Source organism: Podarcis bocagei (assembly GCF_964188305.1).
Source record: "Podarcis bocagei genome assembly, chromosome: 12".
NCBI lineage: Eukaryota > Metazoa > Chordata > Lepidosauria > Squamata > Lacertidae > Podarcis > Podarcis bocagei.
In genome coordinates this window covers 47,545,598-47,569,098 of record NC_138137.1, presented here as the reverse complement: position 1 = coordinate 47,569,098, position 23,501 = coordinate 47,545,598, and the positions used below count along the sequence as shown (strand labels likewise).

Genomic DNA, 23,501 nt, shown 5'->3' with positions numbered 1-23,501 from the left:
TGATCTCAAATATATTTCTGAAAAGGCTGCATTTATTCATTTCCCCTTCTCCTCTCCCTCCCACCCACCAAAAAAACACCTCTTTTAATTTATGATGCACAAAGAACTCCAAAAAAGAAGAGAGTGGACCATGCGCAAAAAATTACGCACGCCGTGGCAACCTTGTAATTTTGTGAGATGAGAGCATATATGTATGTTATCATGGCTTTCCCCCCCCTTTTTTCTTTTCAATAGTTGGGAGAACCAGTGCTCTTGAATTGCTCTCTCTCCCTTTAACCCGGCATAATAAAGCGAGGGGCGGAAAGAAAAAGAAGCCAACGGCAACTCCACCCGACGCCGCTAGAGTTCTCCTTCTCCCAAAGATCCGCGGCTTCGTTCTTTTAAACCCTGTTTACCCCCAGAAAGCTGGAAGTGTGGACAGACAGGGAGAGAAGAGAGAGAGAAAAATTCAGACACAATAAAACTCCGATGGGGGGAAGAAATATGTAGGAGGAGGAGGAGAGGAGGAAGGAGGCAGCAGCCTTGGGGGAAGAGAGGATTGAAAAGTTTCGCCTGGGTTAACTTCTCCTCTTCTTCTGCTTCCCTCTCCTTTCGCAGCCACAGAAAGAGCAGCAGCCCAAAGCACAAGGTGAGAGAGACGCTCTTCGGTCTGGGGAGGAGGAGGAGGAGAGCAAAGGGGGGCGATTGTGGGGGGGGGGGAGAGAGAAAGAGAGGCACGACTTTGAAATTTACAGCCCTGTGGGAGAGATTAGGATGTGCGCCTTTCTGGGAGAGATTAGGGTGGGTGGCTGGGAGGCGAGGGGAAGGCGGCGTCTCCGGCGTCTTCTTTTTTCTTTTTAAATATATGATGGAGGATTATAAACATGGCGCCTTAAAAAAGAGAGAGAACGAGAGAGAAAGAAACCTCTACAAAATCATGTACACACCCGAGCCCACAAGAGGAAAGGGTTTTGCTTTTATTTATTTTTTTGTAATGGGGGGAGGTTGAGCCTGCGTAACATGCCCCTTTCTGTAGGTATATATGCGTGCAATGCACAGATGAGATACATGCAGCACATATAAGGTCTCAAATGCGTGTGCGTGGGGATCGCGGCTGCAAATAATAATAATCATCATCGGTGGCGCCCACTGGTTTGGTGTTTTTCGTCTGAATCGTGTTTGGTTTTTTGTCGTGCAAAACAAGAATACGGGTCGGGAATGCACTGGTCGCTGATTTTATCATCCATAACAATTCTCTCTACCCCCCCCCCACCCCAACACACCCTGTTGGGGTCTTAACGATTTTATGGGGGTATTCTAGCCTGTATTAAAAAGTTGCATCTGCTGTACCTGCGGGTAAGGTGGGGAAGGGGCTTCGCGGGGCAGAGGCGGAGAGTCTGGGAGAGGAAAAAAGGTGTGCGCGCGTGTTAGACAAGCGGGGAGCGGCGGCGAGGGTGGTGGGAATTACTTTCCGGTTGCGGCCTGCCCAGAACCGTGGAGCCGGGGCCTCGAGTGGCTGGGCACGCCGGCAAGGCGCAACCCTCCCCGGCCGCAACCTTTCTCCCCTTCCCCTCCCCTGCGCGGTTGGGCCTCCCAGACGGAAGACGCCTGTTTGCTTCCCTGCGCGTCCCTCCCTCCTCTCCCATCTCGTCTGGCTGTGGCTGCTTTTGGAGGCAGGTTTGGACCGAGTTAATGGTAGGGGTTGGGTGGGGTGGGAAGAAGAAGGGGAAGCTTTCCCCATAGGGAAAGTCAAGGTGGGAGGAGACGGGGCTGCTTGAACGCCCTCCTGCCCCACAACACCGGGGGAAGCGGGGAGGCGCCTACCCACGCCCACTTCCCCCCTCCCCAAAAAAGAAAGGTGAGGGGAGACGGTGGGTTGGGTTTCTTTGCCTGGCCCTCCTTGGTGAGGAATAATAGGGCAGGTTTTACCCTTCAAACAGGAAAAGGGTGGGAAGGTTATGCTCATTGTTATTGGGGGTGGACAAGGCTTAAGAATAGCTGGCCCCCTCCCCCCCAAAAAGACCTTCCCCCCCAGTGGGGTAAGGTAGTGCATGAGGGTTATTTTGGGTGAAACTGACTGTCCCCATATAGGAAAGGTTGATGCAGGAATGCCCTGCATTGTCAGGCCTACAGGATGTGGGTCTTTGCCAAAAAGAGAGGGAGATAAATGCACAGGTTATTACTTGATTTCCCTCCCCAAAAGGTTTTTTTATTATTAAAAAAAAACCACAATAACATAAAGGTTAATGGCAGTGCTATTTTTCTAGAAAACAAGGTGCTGGAACTCGCCATGAACACCTCCCTTGTTCTCTAGAATGGCAGTGTTGCCAGAACTGAGTTCTGGCTGGAAAAAAAGCCCTGGTTAATGGGTACATATTCAGGAGAACATAATGTTCATAAGTTATGACTTCTTAAGGCTACTGGTGTCCTCGCTGCAAGGGTTCTGAAGGAGTGTTTGAAGCTCAAATGGGGATTTCCCTCACCCTTTCAATCAAGTTTTGATGGATTCTGAACTGAGTTGTTTAACTGGTTGCTTCATGTTAACATGGTGTACATCCCTTTTAATGGATGAAGGATTGTTTCTGGTCTACTGGAGTTCTTCACTGCTTTTTATTCCAAATTGATGTAGTGTAGGTCTTCTTTCTTCAAGGCTGCTGGTTTGCGTAACTTGGTGGCTGGGGTTTGTCCCTGTTGCACAAAGCGTAAGCATGCAAAGGCTTCCCCGATGTGTTGCAAGGATAAGGTTGTGCCATCAACACAGGAAGGGGGAATTTTAGACTGTGGGGCGAAATGTGGCCCTCCAGGCCTCTCTGTCAGGCCCTCAGGACTCTCCCTAGACCACACCTCTCAACAACCTTGCTCTTCCTGCCTAGAATGAGTCCTTGAACTTTAATAATGCTTGCCTAGTTGGAGGATAAAGAGGGATGTGTGTGAGCATTTGTAGAAAGAAGCATACTGTACAAGGCAACATTGAATGGTCAGTGGCCCCAGCCAGCTTTTGCATGTGGCCCCCCAGAAGGTTACCTAGAAGGGAATGCGGACTTCAAGTTGAAAAAGGATCCCCACCCCATTCTAACAGTGGAGTAGTTATGCTGGCATGCTGTTGTATCATGTTATGCTCTCTCAGTGCTCCTCTAAAGTGAATAATGGCCTAATGCGTCTAAATGTTTAATGAGATGGTAAATATATTTATTACTTTTTTATTCCATCTTTGCTTTGTGTAGCCAAAGGCGGCATACATGGAGTTTCCAGGTAGTTGATCAAATCTGGGCCTGTTTAGTTTCAACAGCACTGCTTCAAAATGTGCCTTCAAGAGCTCTGGTGTCTTGTTTTGTTTTCTCTGTGGGTTTGTGAAGCCATCACACATTTCCCCCCAGAGACATTCTTTTCTTTAGCCCTGTCCTACAACTAATTATGTGTCCTCTGATGAGGCATTTCCTACTATAACATCTCCTTCATAGTGTAGCTTGAGTAGAAAGGTAAAAACACCCCGAAAACCATACTGAAATAAATCTGTTAGATGTTTTAATCCCAAATCCTATATTCCACCAATGAAATGCCACATTGTAGAAAAGCCACTCTGTGTAACCCCCCCGAAAAACTTAAATTTGTCAGTTATGAATCATAATAAAACAAAACATTGAGGAAATTGGTCCTGCTGCATCTTTAAGCATTGAAAACATATTTTTTAAAGATTTCAATACATTAAATATAGATCCCACCCACCCATTCTAGTTGTATTTCCAAAATAATGAATCATGCATATTCTGCTGCCACAGCAGTATAAGAATCTGGATCAGGAGATTTCTTCTCTTCCATGAAAACCTAATTATTTTTGTTTCGCCCATTGCTCAAATTCCAGCATTTAAATTCCCATAATATTTATTATTTTAAACTGTTCCATAAACAAGTAATGAATAGGGTGGAATTTGCAGCACAGAAATACAGCAGGTTATGTTGTATTATCATATCAAAATATATATGAAATATGAAGCTGTGGAGTTTCATTATATTCTGTGGTGTCTTTATATGCTGGGGTCCTATGAAGCATGAACATAAAGAACATATATGTGACACCCCTTACTTTAGGATGCATCTCATATTTCAGGGCATCTGACAGCACTGAGAGAATTTAGCAATTTCAGCCAGATCCTGACTTCATGACTCCACCACCAGCAGGATAACATATTTGTATTTTGTGATGCTTAATCCGGTATAATTACCGTATTTTTCCGTGTATAAGACTAGGGTTGTTGTGTTTTTACCAAAAAAATAGGTTTAAAATTGTGGCTCATCTTATGCACGGGTGGTGCTGAGGGGTGTTTTCTTAATTTGGAGTCCCCCAAAATAGGGGGCATCTTATACATGGGGGCATCTTATGCACTGAAAAATACGGTTATTCACCACACTTCCTTCCATTCACTAATACAGAAAAAGTAGATCGCCCATAAGCCTTATTGGAAAGATGTAAATATTTTAAAGGGGTATCTTATTGCCAACTTTTATGCTATTTGTATTAGTGCTAATCAGCCCCGCCTCCAAATTGTGCTCTATGAAGAGTTTGTTGTTGTTTATACCCAGCTTGGGGATGTTAATCCTAATAATTCTGTAATTCCTAATTTCTATGGAGAACTCAAATTTTATTCAGGTAGAGAATTTTAGGGATTTCCTTTTATATTGCCATTTCAAATGACGTACATATAAACAATGATAACCAGGCACTACAGGCCTTGATCTTTCTGTCTGCTTGCACAATACTCTTCAGAAGCAGATTACTTTCTGTTTCTTTATGAGGAACGTCACATAAATGGCAGAAGATATGACAGCTGTGGTTTTAGAGTTTGGTCTGTTTCTAAAATAACTTGGACAGCACAAGCCCTGGTAGAACACTGAGCTGCAAATTTTATATTACACTTTTCCATGTGCAAAATCCTTTACTATCCTTAACCTCATTTAATATCACAATAATCCTGGGACCTAGGTTAGACTGAGAGATGACAGAGAGGACCACCTGTTGACCTTCGTGGTTGGAGCAGGAATCTGGAGTGGGATTCGGTTTTTTAACAGCGCCCCACGGCAACTCACAACAACCTGCTTTTAGATAACATTTTTTACAACGTGGCATAATGCAAGTGTTCTATAGAACATTAAAAAAAACAACCTCTGAGTGGTAGGATTCTGTAATCAGGAACAAAGTGTTGCATCACTGTCTGTTTTATTGTGTTTTAAATATACTGTGAGCTGCCTTGAGGACTTTGGTTGGTAGGAGGGGCATAAATAGTCCTAAATAAACTAATAAAATGAAGTAGAGACAAGATTATTCTGAAGGAGAGTCAACGTCAGTTTTCAGAACGCAACAGAAATTTGGGAGGGCCAGGAGCATTAGAATGGAAAACTTGTAAGTCCGTCTTGTTCAGCCTGGGAAATAGGAGAGATACCACTAAGATAGTTGGAGAGGTGGAAGTTCCCTCGGCCCAGATGTTATTTACGCAGAAGGTTCCAGGTTAAATTTCTGGCATTTCCATTTAAAAACGACCTTGGAGACCTGCTGCTGTGTCTAGAAATACAACCCTTATTTCTATATTGTCTAACACTGAGAGTAACATCTATGAGCAGTTACATCTTTGTAAGGATTTTGTTAGAAGTCTCCTTGTTCACCCTTCAGCCTTTCTCAAAGCTAAAGTGGGGCTATATTTATGCTGGGCTTGGGGTATAAGCATTTTGAATTCTTAGCTCCAAATGTTAGGCGTTCCTTTATTCAGCCGTAACATATATAATAGCTGTGTCAGTGTGCTAGGTGTGGGGTTATATGGGGGCAGCTTTACAGCAGAAGATTAAATCAGAACTCTCAAAAGAACTCTGAGCACAAGCCAATTTTATATTAGTGTAAGGAATGCACTAGAATAGATTAAACCAGATTAATGTTCGCAAATGGGATGATAACCGAAAGTATGGAAATGAGTAAATGTTGGAGCGGAATGAAATTGGGCCAGGCTATGTGTAAATGGTTATACGTAAGGTGCTTATGGAGAAATCAGTAATGCAGTATTTCATTGTATTTTTCTGGCGCAGTTTTGTTAGCAAAACAAAGCAGCACACCCTTTCCGGCACTAGGGCCTTGGAAATGCTTTCTTGTTGAAGAACAACAGAATTGCTTGATTATGGGTCTTCCATAAATCAGTTGTTTTGCAGAAGTAGAAATGGCACTCGCTTAAGAAACGCTAATTGATTAAATGGCATTAAAATATAGAAACTGCCAGTATATCAGATATTGATGTGTTATGGTGTAGGGCAATTTTACTTTGCATTTTGACCTTCTAGGTTAATCATCCCGCAGGTCAGATAGCAAGACAGAAGAAAGGGAGATCTTTTCACTTCTAAGAAATCTTCTTTTGTTTAATTTTAAGCATTGTTCGATTTGCTTTTCAGAAAAATTGAGACGAGTAGGTCTGAGGGTAACGAAAGTCAACTAGTAGTTAGTTCATTTTTCATTAATCACAAAAGCCCAGGCTTCTCTCATCAGCCATTTGGAGCACATACTGGTGTTTTAAGAGAATGCAAAAAAATTTCTCTCTCTTTTATATGAGTTTAACATACAGTCAGAATTGTCGGTTTCATAGGCTTCCATTTTATGCATGTATTGAGAGCTAAATAAATATTTGTTAACTTGCCTGGAAATGTTTATGGGGGACCTTACGGTTTGCAAATTGAGAACGCTACAGAGTATTTCACACTTTAGGACATTCTGTTTCCTGTTGATCTGTTACTTTATTATAATTTTGGTTGCTCTATGAATAAACACTTATATCTTATCCTTATTGGTATCTGTTGGATTTCTTAGGCTTTATTTGTAAGTAATTATTCAGTGTGTCTTTATTATATTGGAAGCTAATTGCCTACTGCCATGGTGGCTTGTTACAAAATATGTGGCATCCCTTCAATTAATGGCTATTTTAATTTCCAAAAAACAACAACAAAAACAACAACAACAAAAACCCCCACACACAACCAAACTCATCAACAAGTGGCTTATACTTATCACAAATTAAGCATGAACACTATAGAACAACCATGACACTTGATTGGAAATAATCATAGTTGTTTGTACTACAAATGTAATTTGTACCGTGGCTTAATGCTCCATAAACCCTTATCCATTGTTCATGTTGGTGCCTTCACATTTCTATAATTTTATGAATGCTTGGAACAGCTGCTATTTTCATTCTTTAATAATTAGCATAGTTGCGTATTATTATTAATTTTATTTAGTGATACAGGTTCCATGCTTGAAGCTAAGCAAGTGTAAGTCAGTGCACAGATGGGAGACTGCAGAGAAACTTTGTGTCCACCACCTTGAGTTCTTTGGAAGTCAGTGGGATAGAAATGAAATAAGTAAAATAAACGGTGGAAAGTATATGAGAAGGAAGCCAGAACTCTGAGAGTAAACACTTCCCCCCCAAAAAGAGCCACAGAACTCCTGGAAGCAGGGAAGGTGACATGTATGCTGATGCCATGGTATAATAGCACTTGTACTTAATGTATTTCTGTAAGGTTCTGGATAAGTAGATACTTTTCAAAGGGTGTAAGCTTTCTGTTCTATAGATCACATAGAATTGTGTTGTAAAATCTACATTAAATATATATATCTCTATATCTCTATATCTCACTGGGGAAAGTCTGTGTCATGACATTCTGCTCCCTCAAATTCAGAAAATGTATTAAAACTGTCACTGAATAAACAAAAATCCTTAATATGCACTCATCTCACGTGTCTCTTATTCCTTCTTCGTTTATCCATGCAAGTATTACCTCCCAGCTCAGCCTTGCTCTTGCCTATTTAGGATGTGCATAATTTCACGTGAAATTAAGAAGAACAAATTCCTCTGAGATTGTAAAAATCCATTTTCTTTTCAAAGTACTGCCTTTACAATGTGCAATAATACCACTACTTACTATCTATCTATCTATCTATCTATCTATCTATCTATCTATGGTGCTACACAAGTTATTTGACAAGTAGTCCTGGGAAATTCTTCAGCTCAGGGATACCACCCATAAGCCACAATATGGGGCTAAATGCACAGTTGCTTGATGATGGTACTAAGTAGGGAACTATATTGAGGTCAGTTCATTCCCTCTTTTCCAGGACATGGTTAATATTTATTTATTACATTTATACATCACTTTATACCAACATGGAACTCATAGGGCTCCCATGGCCAGACCAAGACCTGCAGAGCTTCTGTTGCTTTGATACATCATCTGCTTTTAGACCATTCCTTGGAACTAAGGATGAGCAAGGAATATCAGTCCTCTAACTTCCTACTACAGTGTTCCAGTGACAGATATATTGGTGGTGGGAATCTTGAGTTTCATGTCAGCTACCATCTTGATGAGAAGTGCTGGATTGCAACAAGTTCCATGAACTCCAGTTCTGTTCCCAAATTTATCTTCCCCATAGGTTTGAGAACTTTGGCTTGTTTTGTGTCTCCAAGCCTTCTTTATGTGAATGTGTGTGTCCCTGTCTCTTGAAAAAATCCTTGCTTGCTGTACTACACCTTTGCTTCTTTCCATTCAGCAGAGGAGAAAGGAAAGAGACATGGAGTTGTATGTTTTCTCACTCACTTATTTACTAGATTTATGCAGTATACCTACCACCTTTTGTCTGAAGATCTCAGAGCGGTTCACTAGATAAAAATACAGGATGAAAGCACAAAATAAATAGTTAAAAACAAAACACTGACCATCGGTTAAGGCAAAAAAACCCGTAGTTAGTGTTTCCTACAGTTAAGCTGCATGTATTCGATGACAATGAATGCAACAGCATGCCCAAATGTATGTATAAAGTTGTCTAGTAGGCAAGTCTATTGGCCCCAAGCATCTTAGAAGCAGAATGAGACAGAAGCAACTGCAAGGCCAACACTGTGCCCTCTCTGACAGTGCAGAAGGTTTTGTTTCCTCCTAGTTTCCATCAGCCACTTTGACCTTTACACTTGCCTTTCAGCAGAGAGATGCTTAATTGATATAACTGACAGCTTTAAAAATTGGCATGTTGTTCTGCAGTGAGCACTGAATAGGTCCAGGTGGTAGCTGCGGTGGCCTCTGTTGAGACGAGTTTAATTTTCAGTTCAGTATGTAATTGATACATCAGATTTCAAAATTGTTCCAGTCACAGTGGTTTACATGTGTAAGCACTCGGGAGATAAGGCGGTGTGGTAGGTGGAGCTAAGCTGGAAACAAGCAGTGGCTTGACCAGTCCTAGGAAAACACAATTTGAGTTTGCAAGGAGGAAGGACTGACAAATGTAACCATGTATTTCTGCCATGTAAACAGCATTGGTGTAGCCTTGAAAATCATTTAGGGGGTAAGTCATCCAGTGTCCTCCTTCATTCACCTGCCCCGCTTTGACTGGCGAAGTACTGGTTCTTTGAGACAGGGAGAGAGATGGTGCCTTGGTAGATGTTGGCCATGCTGTTTTCATTCCTGGGAAGAGGTGGGCAGGCAGAAGGGTCTGTGGGAAAAGGGGTAGAAAAAGCAAAGACCTGGAAAAGCAGAATGCAGGCATTTGAGAAGGCAGTAGCTGATGAGGGTGGAGACATAGGAAATGAGAGCTGGGGCTTGAAAGTTGACAAAATGCAGCTGTCTAAAGGAAGAGTAGATACACAGAAGAAGTGTGAGAGGGGAAGCAAAACTGAGAGAGACAAAGAACAGAAAGGAGAGGAGCACACTGATAATAATAATAATAATAATAATAATAATAATAATAATAATAATAATAAATTTATTTATATCCCGCCCTCCCCAGCCGAAGCTGGGCTCAGGGCGGCTAACAAGACTAGTGTGATATGAGATTAGAACACACAAATTTGAAATAATAATCAAATCTTGCGTATCCAGGCACAAGGAAACATTTGAATTACAAAAAGGTAGACCCAAGAGCGCTGGATATATTTTGATTGTTGAGCAGCAGAACTGCCGAGACTATTGGGAGTAATGAATACCTCTGAATAAGTACATAAGGACCTAGTTGCTGGATCAGATCAAAGGTCCATCTGGTCTAGCATTGCATCCTGCAGTGGCCAGCCAGATGCTTTCAAGGAGACCACAAGCAGTGCGTGGAGGCAACCGCCTTCCCTTCCTGATTACCCACAGCAGGAACTGATAGCTAGACACACACACAAGCTCCAAACCTGGTGGTTGTATTTTGCTGTTGTGGCTGATTGGCCGCAAATTTGTCTAAGCGCCCTGTCATCATGCCATCCAAGCCAGTGTTCAGCATTGCATCTTGTGGCACTAGTTTCTAAACTCATTGTACATTCTGTGAAGTTGTACATTTTGTCCTTTATCTGCTGCCAATCAATCTTTGTGGAGCTGTAGTATTATAGCTCAGAACACAGAGTAGTAGGGCTTTAATCTGTTTAATCTGTAGACTAATCTGAATCAACTAAAGCTTTAGTTGATTAATTGGTTGGAGAGAAATTTTAATCTGTGGGGTGGTAAATGAATGGTATACTTCTTTTGTATCTGTTGGGGTTATTGTATGTTGCTGTGAAATAAATTGAAAACGAAAATACTTAAGATGTTTTTTCCTCCTAACCATAAGTACTACCTTTGTTTATTAAGTTACGCTATACTTTTCTCATTATCTCAAAAAACACTAGTAGAAGTTTCATACAGCACAAATAAATATAAACACAATGGATTAATTGGTTAAAAGGCAGATAATTAATCAGCTAAACATTCTTTAATTTGTTGACAACCATACCAAATCTCACTGCTGTGAAAGAGATGTGAAGTCGCTTAGGAACCCTGAGCAACACTGAATTGGTAGTTGGTAACCTGCCTTGAAACCCTGTGAAAGAATAACCTAACAAATGTACCTATTATACGTTTTTATTATACTGTACTGCACTTGTGGTAATGAAGCATGATTGGCTGAATTGGTTCAGTGACATCGAATAAATAGCTTGCAGTCCAGCTTGAGAGAAGGGAAAGTTGTCCGTATGGCTGGGATTCAAATGTCACACGAGGATTGGGCAAAGGCTCCAGGAATATAATGATTGGGGAGACCAGGAACAAGGACGCTGAAGGCAGAATAGGCAGTGGACTGAGAAAGAGGACCCTACGGCTAGAGCTGGGGGAACTGGATTTGTGAAAAAGAGAAGTGCTGCCAGAAAGGGCTAATAAGAGAATTGGTTCTGAAGAAACCCACAGTGCTCTTTGCTAAGGGAAGAGAAATCCTAGAAGAGCTGGCCAAGAGACAGTGGCTAAAGGAAGTTGAGTAAAGTAGGGAATGATCTGTAAAACAGGAACCAGAGGAAGCAATGCGTTGTAGAGATAGGGAGTTGAAGAAGGGGACAAGCCAAGAGGAAAGTACAACTGCTGCTGGGAACTATTTAGAGCCCATAAACAGTCCATGTTGGGTGGTAGTGGTGGGGGACAAATGTTGTGTGTGTGTGTGTGTGTGTGTGTGTGTGTGTGTGTATCCTTTTAAAACATTCCAGTCCTGTGTCTCACCCAGCAATCCAAACCTCTGATCCACCATGCTGGAGGGGGTCTAAATGAGATGGGTGGACACCAGCCCAGCCTAGATCTGTTGACTTCTGATGGGGGTACAACAGCTTGCATGGCGAAGAGGGTTTTTAAATAACCCTTCCGCCATGGCTTTTGCAAGTGGAACAGCTGTTGATATAAAAGTGGCTAATTAAGCTTCCGCTGCTGCCTGCTAGGGGTTCGAGTTGTCCCATTAGTCTGCTATCAAGGACTAATTTTCAGTCACTGTTACCACCAGATAGTTGAGTTCTCTGAATGCCCTGAAACGGGTGGGGAACTTTTGACCCTCCAGATGCGGCAGAAGTGCAACTCACATCAGCCCCTGAAAACACGGCCAGCTGCCAGGAATGTTGGGAGTTGTAGTTCAGTAACATCTGGAGGGCCAAAGATTTCCTCACCCTTTACCCTAAAACAAGCGTGAGACATGGTGAAAAACGGCTTCTGTGTTTTCCTTGCATGAAAATGTTTTTTGTACTGTGGGTGCAAAATAGATACCTATTTTAGACCAAACACTTTATGAAACATGTTTCTTTATTATAGAGTAAGAAGTGTATAAAGCATCAAAATGCACTGGTACTATTTATCAACATACCGTATTTTTCGCTCTATAAGACGCACCTAGTTTTTGGAGGAGGAAAAAACGAAAAAAAATATTCTGAATCTCAGAAGCCAGAACAGCAAGAGGGATCGCTGCGCAGTGAAAGCAGCAATCCCTCTTGCTGTTCTGGCTTCTGGGATAGCTGTGCAGTCTGCATTCACTCCATAAGACACACACACACATTTCCCCTTACTTTTTAGGAAGGGAAAAGTGAGTCTTATAGAGCAAAAAATACGGTATTTGCTGTGTATGTATTTTCCCCCAACTGTGTCTCTGACTTGTGTTTGCTCATATACGTTGTTGCTCTGAAGGAGGCCCTAGATTTTTATTAGTTGTTTTAAGAAGCATCAAACTGTTCCGTGTGCAACTTGGTTTGGAATGAAAATTTGGGAAGGTTGGGGCCATGTCTTAGTTCCCACAGTTGCATATTTTGCTTGGCTTGACACAGCACTGAACACCCGAGTTCTGCCTGAGAAGATATGTCAACTACAATTATCCACCCCGAACCTCTAGGCAATTCTTTTAAGGCCCCAAACTGTTCTGAGTATTTTATGGGTTAAAAACCATGACCTTGAACGCAAATGGCTATTCTTCAAGAAGCTTTAGTAGAGAACAAATTCAACAATGATATTTAAGCATTCCTCTGGGAAATTACCGTTGTTCCCAGTCACAACAGATAGCTGTTACCCGGTGCCTGGGAGAAAAGGGGGTCAGGCAGACAGGACGAAATCACCATAACACATAATAGGTTTCACATGTTCCCAGACTCTGTATTTTGCTGTTCTGCTTTTAAGGGGAGCAAGTCATGGACCTTTGGAGTTACTATACAGTTATTTCTTCCTTGTTCTTTTTTTAAATTTTTGGTTGCATATCATTTAGGATTGGGACAGAAATTGTAAGGAGCGTGAATCGATCATACCTGTGCCAGTTACTTTATTAGCTCGGAGAAATGAAATGAGCGAGAAGGCAATTGTGATTCCTATAATAATCGAGTGAAAAATCTTGAAGCTGTAGCTAAGGTTAAAGGAAGTACAAACCTTTAAAATGTCTCGTATTCGCAAACTGCCTTAAATCTTATCTCCTCTATCTCTTTGGGGTTTTGCTAGGCTCGTCAAACAAGTTTGCGCAGTCACAAGTTAATCCGGTACAGCAGCAAGAAAGATATGCTTCGCTGCTAGACTATACAAAGTCCAGTGGCAAAGTTGAGATCCCTTTTTGTGACGGTAACAATGCTTCTTAGAAACAACTTTTTATTTGAAAACAGGAGGAAAGGGACATCCTCTGCGCCCTGTTCCATTTCTTCACTGGCAAATCAGGTACCTTGGGGGAAAAGGAGATTCAGTGGTACTTGTTAGATTTGAGCAAGGTTTGGGGTTTTCCATCTTCTTTTGAAGTTGACTTTTAAGAATGTAGACGGGTTGCTCTTAGGGGTGTTCTACTAACTGCTTAGAAGCAAATTGGTGGATTTTGAAACAGGAAATACGCTTTAGTAGTCAGCAGTTTTGGCTGTTTTCCACGATAGGAAAATCTAATACAGGGGTAGGCAATCTGGCCTGCGGGCCAGATGTGGCCCAATCGCCTTCTCAATCCGGCCCACGGACTGTCCGGAAATCAGCGTGTTTTTACATGAGTAGAATGTGTCCTTTTATTTAAAACGTATCTCTGGGTTATTTGTGGGGCATAGAAATTCATTCATTTTTTCCCTCTTCAAAATATAGTCCGGCCCACCACATGGTCTGAGGTGGAGCGGCCCACGGTTGAAAAAGGTTGCTGACCCCTGATCTAATAATGAAAAACCCACAGAATTTTCACATACAGTGGTACCTCAGGTTAAGTACTTAATTCGTACCAGAGGTCCGTTCTTAACCTGAAACTGTTCTTAACCTGAAGCACCACTTTAGCTAATGGGGCCTCCTGCTGCCGCCTCGCCGCCAGAGCATGATTTCTGTTCTCATCCTGAAGCAAAGTTCTTAACCTGAGGTACTATTTCTGGGTTAGTGGAGTCTGTAACCTGAAGCGTATGTAACCTGAAGTGTATGTAACCCCGAGGTACCACTGTATTACATTTATAATTAGTTGGATGAGACATAACCAGGCAACTTAAAGGGGAGAGAAGGAAATGTTAACAAATGATGGGCTCACCATTTTATCCTCCCAGATGTTACATTAGATGATTACCAAAGAACTGCATTAAGCGATGAGTGATATCACAAATAATTCTTCATTAATGCCCCGTTTTGCCCATAGCAAACAGAGAAGCTTCCCATTGTTAGTGTCTTTTTTCATGGAATTGTAGAGTTGGAAGGGACCCTGAGGGTCATCTAGCTGAACCCCCTGCAATGCAGATCTCTCCCCCCCCCCCAATGTGGGTCTTGAATCTACAACATTGAGATTAAGAGACTCTCCCAATTCAGCGATCCCTAGACGTCTTGTAGTATTGAAAAGTGCATAGGAGAAATTTAAACAGGGGAAACTTGACCTATTTCTGTGCTATTTTCACTAAAAATCAGAAACAATACTTACAGTGCTGCTTGAGGTGAGAGTCTCTTAACAGAACATTGCTTCCTACAATTATTTCAGGGGAGTTCAGACAAATGGGTAGAGTCTCATTGTGAGACTTTTGAGAGCTGAGCGTTCATTTGGACCCAGGGTGAGAAGTGTGTCAGAAGGAAAAGGAATTGATACTGATTTTATATATATATATTAGTAGCTGTGGATTAATGTAACATTTCTGTACAAAACTGTTTATTATTGTAATAGTTTGTTCTGTTGTTGCTTCAGCTTTTTTGTACACCACTTAAGAGATATTTTTTCAACATATTAAGCCGTATAGGAATTAAATAATCAAATTACAGAATAATATTTAGGAGCACTGTGTTAATGGTATAATATAGTATTCGAGTAATACAGTAATCTTCTATATGAAGCAGCCTTTTACGGAAATATTGGTTCATCTAGTCAAAACATGTCTACACTGGCTGACACCTGCTCTCCAGGGTTTCAGGCAAATTTGTCCTGGCCCTGTTGCTATCGGAGGGCTGATCCACACCATTTAAAATGCATTCAACACACATTTGAAGCACATTACTTGCCCCAAAGAATCCTGGGAACTTTGGCTTGCCCCTTACAAATACACACTTCTCAGTACCCTCTACGAAGTACAGGTCCCTTTGGGGGAAGTCGAGGGCTTTAAATGTGTGTATGATGATGATGATTTGTACCCCGCCCATCTGGCTGGGTTTCCCCAGCCACTCTGGGTGGCTTCCAACAAAGATTAAAAATACATTAAAATGTCACATATTAATAACTTCCCTAAACAGGGCTGCCTTCAGATGTCTTCTAAATGTCAGGTAGTTGTTTATTTCCTTGACATCTGATGGGAGGGTGTTCCACAGGGCGGGTGCCACCACCGAGAAGGCCCTCTGCCTGATTCCCTGTAGCTTTGCTTCTTGCAGTGAGGGAACCGCCAGAAGGCCCCTGGTGTTGGACCTCAGTGTCCGGGCAGAACAATAGGGGTGGAGATGCTCCTTCAGGTATACTAAAGGATGCACTTTTGAATATATGGTGTGGATATGCCCTAAAAATCTTTCACTGCAGATCCTGGGGACTGAACCATGGGCCTTATGTATACACAATACATTGACTTGTACTTTGCACTCTTCCCTCCCAAAGCAAGGGCAACCACTCAGTATTTATTACAGATGTCACATTTTGTCCAGGGAACTGAGTGGATTAATTTAAATCCAGGCAAGTTAAAACCATTATTTAAATTGCCAAGGAAAAAAAACATGATCTAAGGTTGCAATCCCTTTACGCACCTACCTTGCAGTAAAGTCCCTCCAAACTCATTGGGACTCACGTCTGACCTGGTGTGTGTTTGACTGTAAGCCATTGATTTAAATCGGTTTTGGCATTGCATACTTCATACATTTCCTGAACAAGGATGTCTACTAATTAGTTGTAACAATATGTCATAGTACGTTATAATCATTAAAAGATATTGGTTTGCAACTGAGTAGAGCCTTTTATACAATCTAGGAACAGAATCCAGTCTTGGAGCAGATATAAAATAGACCCAGATTGTAAGTTTCATTCCATGCAGTAGGAGAGTTGCATGCATGGAGTACAACTCCTCTTCAGTTTATGGGATGGGGGGGGGGGGAGTTAGGATCCAAGCCTTAGCCTAGGTGCCACAACTTTATGCACCAACTCTCATTGGCATTTCACGGCACAGTTGCATCACATGACAGCGTGGGTGCAGGGAACAGCCTTTGCTGCCATTTTGTTGCTGTGGGTTTCTATTTAAGCCCTCCCCCCCGCAATCTTTTTGCCATCTTGTCTTGCGTGATTTCCCCCTCCCTCCGCAGCTTTTAATCAGTAGACGCTGCTCCGTTGCTAAATTCTCTCCACGACTTAAATATAGTGAGAGGCAATCAGTGCCCAATTACATATCTTCGTATTAACTAATGAATTGCCTTTTTAGATATGCCACCATAGTTTAATAATAAATTTAATATCTGGATCTGATGTTTTTAAGTAATAACAATCTGAATATGTTGCCGAGGCTTATTATGTGCCGCTTAATTTGTATTGATGGAAACTTGTTAAAATTAAAAACGTTATGAGGTGATTTGTTTCTCCCTCACGGTGGGGGAAAAACTAAACAAAACAGCTTTTCTCCAAGATTTTACCAATAAAAATTATTCCTAGTAATTACTGTGCCAATCCTGTGCTGAATTAATGAAATTCTGTGATAGGTCTGCTCATTTAATGCTTCTTAAAGCAACTCCCAAATTATAGGGGGGAAATGTCATTTTTATTTTTTATGATGTGTTTGTCTCCCGCCTTCCTCGTGTATTTAAACGATGGCTCCAGCTCATGTATTTTTGGACTGTAGTGCTGGTGCCATTAAAGATAAATCACTAAAATGGCACCATTTTGCTTTTCTGGTAGATAATGAATTGGTGACAGATATTTCTGAATTCCGTTTTGAACGTTCACTCATATTCTCATTTAATTATGTGAAGCATTGTAACTAATCACTGCACTTTCAAAGATCTCACTAGAACAGGGATGTCAACCACCGTGATCTGGCTGGCTTCCAGGCTGGGTAATTATGTTCTGCCATTCTGAATTCCTCCTGCAGTTTCGACTGGATGTTACGACAATTATTTATTTACACAGAACGCATATGAACGCTGGCTGCTTGCAGCGCGGTACCGCTCGCTGCTGCACAAAAGCGGCAAAAAATCCCAGCTCCCTAATAATTTTAAATTTTGTCTATAAAAAGAGGCGAGGATGCCTAGCGGAAAGAAGAGTTAGGGTGTCAGAAGATTGCAAGCGGGGAGCATGTATGGGGATCCTTTACCTGCGTATAAAATGGAGGAAGAATACATTAGAAGGAAGGAGAACACATTCTTAATCATTAAAGATGCATGAATTGGAACAGGACAAAACGATAAGGGGAAACGGAAAGGGCCGCCTTATGGAGAGAATGATAGAAGCATATACTTTTAGAAACTTGATGACTGTGTTCACGTAACTTCCTGGGCTGGCACCGTCACGGAGGAGAGAGATTCCACCCTCAGAAGCCCAAGTCACCTAACATGCATTGTGACCCAACACTCACTTCTTCAGCCTGTGTAGGGGTAGTATCCTGGCAGGCTGTGTGAACTGGGCCAAATAATCTCATGGCTCCTTAAGGGCTGGCCTATAACAGTGGTACCTCGGGTTAAGTACTTAATTCGTTCCGGAGGTCCGTACTTAACCTGAAACTGTTCTTAACCTGAAGCACCACTTTAGCTAATGGGGCCTCCTGCTGCTGCCGCGCTGCCGGAGCACGATTTCTGTTCTCATCCTGAAGCAAAGTTCTTAACCTGAAGCACTATTTCTAGGTTAGCGGAGTCTGTAACCTGAAGCGCATGTAACCTGAAGCGTATGTAACCCGAGGTACCACTGTACATGCAACAGAACGAAGGTGGTAGAATAGATGGAATCATTGCAGCTTGCAAGTGGGAATAATTTTTTTTTTAATGTTCCCTCATGTTTTTGGAAGAGCACAGATAGGTTTCCTTCCCAGCTCTCTTCTGGCTCTGCTAGTTTTGTTATTTTCAGGAATATATTTCCATCACAGGGAAGGATTAAAAAGTGATGAAATTTTATCATCCATTCTGCCGGTTCTTCAGGGCTCTGCCACTGCATTACTGCCTTCCTTCTCATGCAGATCAAGCTATATTGCAGTGTTTCCCAAACTTTTTTGGGCAACGGCACACCTGTTTACTGAAAAAAAATCTCGCGGCACACCACCATTAAAGCCCCGCCCCGTGACGTCAGCGCGCAGCGTCACGCCGGGAGGGACGCACGAAAGTGAAAGTTTTTTCCCTCCCCCCTCAGTCCCTCGCTCGGAATTCAGCTCGTTTGGGGCATCGCTCCGGCTGCTCCCTCTCCCGCCGCGCAGGAGCGATGCCTCTCTCTGGCTCTCCCTCCGCGCAGGCTGAGGGAGGGAGGGAGGTGCGCGTGTGACCCGTCTCTGCTGGGAGACCAAACCCAGCGAGGCAGAGTCGCGCGGAGGCGCCCAGGCAGCGCTGCCGGCTGCGAGGAGGAGCGCCAGGCAGCAGCAGGAGGCGCGGCCTCTCCTCGCCGCCGCCGCACCGCCTCTCGCCGCCCGACTCGCCCGCCTCCCTCCAGGCATCTCGCGGCACACCAGCCGATGTCTCACGGCACACTCGTGTGCCGCGGAACACCGGTTGGGAAACACTGCTATATTGGATATCTGGCCATGAACTTTCATAGGGTACAACCCACAGCATCAATCACATGCCATGCATCTTATTTGATATTCATAGCTGTGGTGGTCATATCTGTACACTGCCGTGAATTCTGATATCCAATGGGGTGTTGCAAAAAAAAAAAATGTCTTAAATAAATAGAAATATCAGCCAGAAACTAGATGGCATGGCTCAGATTTTGTGATGTTAACAAGGGAGATTCCATGTTTGTACTGTATTTAACAATTGCCTTTTATTCTTCAAGAAAATTATAGAGGGTGCTTTTTACAAACAAAATACATAAATATCTGGAAGCAAACAATGTTTCTCACCCCTTGCCTACCCTTCCTATTAACCTGATACAGTGCAGTCCTGTGCATGTATCCTCAAAAGCAGCCCTCCCAAGAGTACCGTATTTTTCGCCCTATAGGACGCACTTTTTCCCCTCCAAAAATGAAGGGGAAATGTGTGTGCATCCTATGGGGCGAATGCAGGCTTTCCCGGGCTTCTTGCAGCTCCGCGCCACCCTCCCGATCCCGGCGCGAAGCTGCGCGGAGCTCCGAAGGGTGGCGCGGAGCTGCCTGCGCTCCAGGGCTTCTTGCAGCTCCGCGCCACCCTCCGGATACCGGCGCAAAGCCGCGCGGGGCTCCGGAGGGCGGCGCGGAGCTGCCTGCGCTCCAGGGCTTCTTGCAGCTCCGCGCCACCCTCCCGATCCCGGCGCGAAGCTGCGCGGAGCTCCGAAGGGTGGCACGGAGCTGCCTGTGGTCCAGGGCTTCTTGCAGCTCCGCGCCACCCTCCGGATACCGGCGCAAAGCTGCGCGGAGCTCCGGAGGGTGGCAGGGAGCTGCCTGTGCTCCAGGGCTTCTTGCAGCTCCGCGCCACCCTCCCGATCCCGGCGCGAAGCTGCGCGGAGCTCCGGAGGGTGGCAGGGAGCTGCCTGTGCTCCAGGGCTTCTTGCAGCTCCGCGCCACCCTCCCGATCCCGGCGCGAAGCTGCGCAGGGCTCTGGAGGGTGGCGCGGAGCTGCCTGCGCTCCAGGGCTTCTTGCAGCTCCGCGCCACCCTCCCGATCCCGGCGCGAAGCTGCGCAGGGCTCCGGAGGGTGGCGCGGAGCTGCAAGAAGCCCTGGAGCACAGGCACCTCCGTGCCACCCTCCCGATCCCGGCGCGAAGCTGCGCGGGGCTCCGGAGGGCGGCGCGGAGCTGCCTGCGCTCCAGGGCTTCTTGCAGCTCCGCGCCACCCTCCCGATCCCGGCGCGGAGCTGCGCGGGGCTCCAGAGGGTGGCGCGGAGCTGCAAGAAGCCCTGGAACACAGGCACTTCCGCGCCACCCTCCCGATCCCGGCGCGAAGCTGCGCGGAGCTCCGGAGGGTGGCGGGGAGCTGCCTGTGCTCCAGGACTTCTTGCAGCTCCGCGCCACCCTCCCGATCCCGGAGCGAAGCTGCGCGGGGCTCCAGAGGGTGGCGCGGAGCTGCAAGAAGCCCTGGAGCACAGGCACCTCCGCGCCACCCTCCCGATCCCGGCGCGAAGCTGCGCGGGGCTCCGGAGGGTGGCGCGGAGCTGCCTGTGCTCCAGGGCTTCCTGCAGCTCCGTGCCACCCCCCGGATCCCGGCGCGAGGTCCTGCGGGGTCGCAAGGCTTGCAGGCAGCAGCCTGCAGCCCATAAGCTCGGGGGATAGCAGGGAGGCGGAGCGCCGCCACCCCGCTATTCCCGGACCTGATCTGGAGGCTGGCGGGGGGGGGGGGGAGAGAAGCAAGCTTGCTTCTCCCCATCGCCAGCCCCATAAGCTGGGGGACAGCGGGGCAAGCCGCTGCCCCACGGAGGCTAGAGATGCTGTCCCTGAAGGCAGAAGAGGGAGATGGAGCGCTCTGTCTCTCTCTTCTAGCTTGGGGATGGCTGCGGAAACCTGGGGGGGAAATAAATTTTTCCCCCTTGATTTCCTCCCCAAAAAACTTGGTGCGTCCTATGGGCCGGTGCGTCCTATAGGGCGAAAAATACGGTAAGTGTGCTTAGGATTGCATCCTTACACACTTGGTCCATCTAACCCAGAATTGTATAAACAGGCTAGCATTGGTTCTCCAGGTCCTCAAGCCAGAGGTCTTTCCCAGTCTTCCTTCCTGCGACAACAGGATTTGGACCTTAGGACTTCTGTTTGCAAAACATGCCCTCTGCCATCCCAAGCCCTGTCTGTTGGCCCGGAAGGTTTCGTCATAAGATCCTTCCACTTGGCAGTCAGCTAGAAATCCACAAATGTAAATCGGGAGAAGCTTCACCACGTTCGAAAATGCAATGACTATTTACAAAGCAAATCCCGATTGTATTGAGTTAAGTTCGACTTAAAAAGCTGTTTCTTTGGATGTGAGCTGTGCAGTCGTCTGTGTGCCTTGGCTTTTTGCCCAGGTTACACGTTTCCTTAATGATAGGGGTTTGATCCAGAGCAGTAGAGCATGAGCAAGGATACACGATTTGCACGTGCATCAACAGGATGAAAGGCCTAATTAAATGGGTGTTGCATGCATGTGAATGGGATTTAAGCAGCCCCAGATCTGTACGTGGCAATCAAATGCTGGCAAAGAACAGCCCCTTTCTCTTGCTGCATTGCACGATCCACTTTGGAACTTTTTGTATCGAGATCTTTATTTGAATAATAGTAGGAACAGCATGCTGTGCCTGTTCCCATATTCACAGATGAAAAAGCACAAATGATAAGCGGAGTTTGAGAAACTAATATGTGTTTTTGTTTTGAACTACTGTCCTAGTAATTTGTAGCTGCGAGTGATTTTTGTTCATGTGTTTTTAATACCATTATAATTTTATTTTGGGGGCCGCTTATCTGCTCATATCTTAAAGAAGGATGTGTAAGTAAGGCTTCACCCTTATGCTCACATAGCAGGGAGCAAGTTCCATTGAAAGTGTTACTTAGCTTTTGAGTAAATGTGCATAGGCTTGTATTGCATGCCTGGAATAGATCTCGGCGCTTCTTCTTGATAAAGATTTAAGGGTGGACATTGCATTGGATTAGTCTAATGTCTTATTGCTCAAGAGTCGTTTCAGATGTTACCGTTCACTTACTCGCATCTTAGACCTAGATAACATATGAGAAGGGTGCTTTGATCTGATAATCCAGACTTGGGTCTGGATTTACTTATAACACGTGAGAAACTAGATCAGTTACAATAAATGTTACTCCTACCTCCTTAAAACCTGCATTGAGTAAAATCCAGTGACCAAGACTCCATGGGATTCATTATAGTCCTTCCTGTTACGGTATATAAGTTGCAAATTCTAAATTTACTAGGAGTCTTTAAATTTTGATTGGGAACTTTTCTGAAAGTTATGTGGTTCATTAGTGTTTGCTTACATACCAATGCAGGAATAGTTTATTCCATTTATATGGCTTCCTGTTGAAAGCCTGCACACATTTTTAAAAACTGCCTTCCTTCCCCATTTTTCTTCAAGAGTACAGGGCGGCTCACAACAGCTAAAAATGAAGGGTTCATGGTGTTGTAGAGGTGCATCTCAAAATACGCAGGAAAATGCGACATTTGGGGCAGCCAAAATAAAAGGTTCTGTAAGGCAAAATTGCTGAAATAATTTCTGTACTAAAGCTACTGGAAGGTGGCCAACAAATATACATATATACATATTTAAAAGATCTTAATGTGTCAGCAAATGAATAAATCTGTTATAACAAAAATAGGCAATGTTGGAGAACGGTTTGTGAATAACCTTACTATAACCTTGGAAAGGTGTTACGGAATAATGAGTGTAAGGCCAGGGCTAGGGAGCCTCGGGTTCAAATCTCAGCTCTTCCATACACCTCAACGGTTGAAGTTGGACCAGTCACTCTTTTTCAGCCTAACCTATTTCATAGGATTGTTGTGAGATTATAAAGTGGATTGTATGAGGTGTGTACGCCAGTCTGAATTCTTTTGAAGAAAGGCAGGATAAAACTGGAATGAAGAAAACATATAGGTCAAGGTGTGACCAAAATAGGAACAGAGTTGTCTTAAACCACAGCAAGAGTCAAGGGAAAGCAGAGATGAGACTAAAGAAAGGTCTGGAACTGCAACTATAGTTCTGTGCGAAAAATGATCTTGGGAAACAAACTAAACCTGAAGGCCTCAGTCCAGGTACAGTGGCACCTTGGTTTTAAGAACAGCTTAGTTTATGAACAACTTGGATAAGAACGCTGCAAACCCGGAAGTACAGTGGTACCTCAGGTTACATACGCTTCAGGTTACATATGCTTCAGGTTACAGACTCCGCTAACCCAGAAATAGTGCTTCAGGTTAAGAACTTTGCTTCAGGATAAAAACAGAAATTGTGCTCCGACGGCGCGGCAGCAGCAGCAGGCCCCATTAACTAAAGTGGTGCTTCAGGTTAAGAACAGTTTCAGGTTAAGAAGGGACCTCCGGAATGAATTAAGTACTTAACCTGAGGTACCATTGTAGGTGTTTTGGTTTGTGAACTTTGGCTTGAAATATGAGCATGTTTTGCTTCCTGTTGAGTGTGTTCCATTTGTAAATTGAGTCTCCCACTGCTATGGGAAAGCACGCTTTGGTTTAAGAACGGACTTCCGGAACGGATTAAGTTCCTAAACCAAGG

At 44.2% G+C, this 23,501-nt stretch overlaps 1 protein-coding gene across 13 annotated transcripts in view; it reads left to right on the top strand.

Annotated features, from left to right (window-relative positions):
* The first annotated feature begins 371 nt into the window (after window positions 1–371).
* Window positions 372–23,501, top strand: part of ZMYND11 (zinc finger MYND-type containing 11) — a 108,535-nt gene continuing 85,405 nt past the window's right edge. For 3 of the 13 annotated variants that reach the window (XM_081163650.1, XM_081163642.1, XM_081163653.1), the window contains exon 1: window positions 373–628. The gene's annotated coding sequence lies outside the window, so the exon portion shown is untranslated. Of the gene's footprint in view, window positions 629–9,324; window positions 9,344–13,297; window positions 13,447–23,501 lie in introns of those variants that run through there. The other 10 variants (XM_081163641.1, XM_081163646.1, XM_081163644.1 and 7 more) reach the window with 7 other exon arrangements.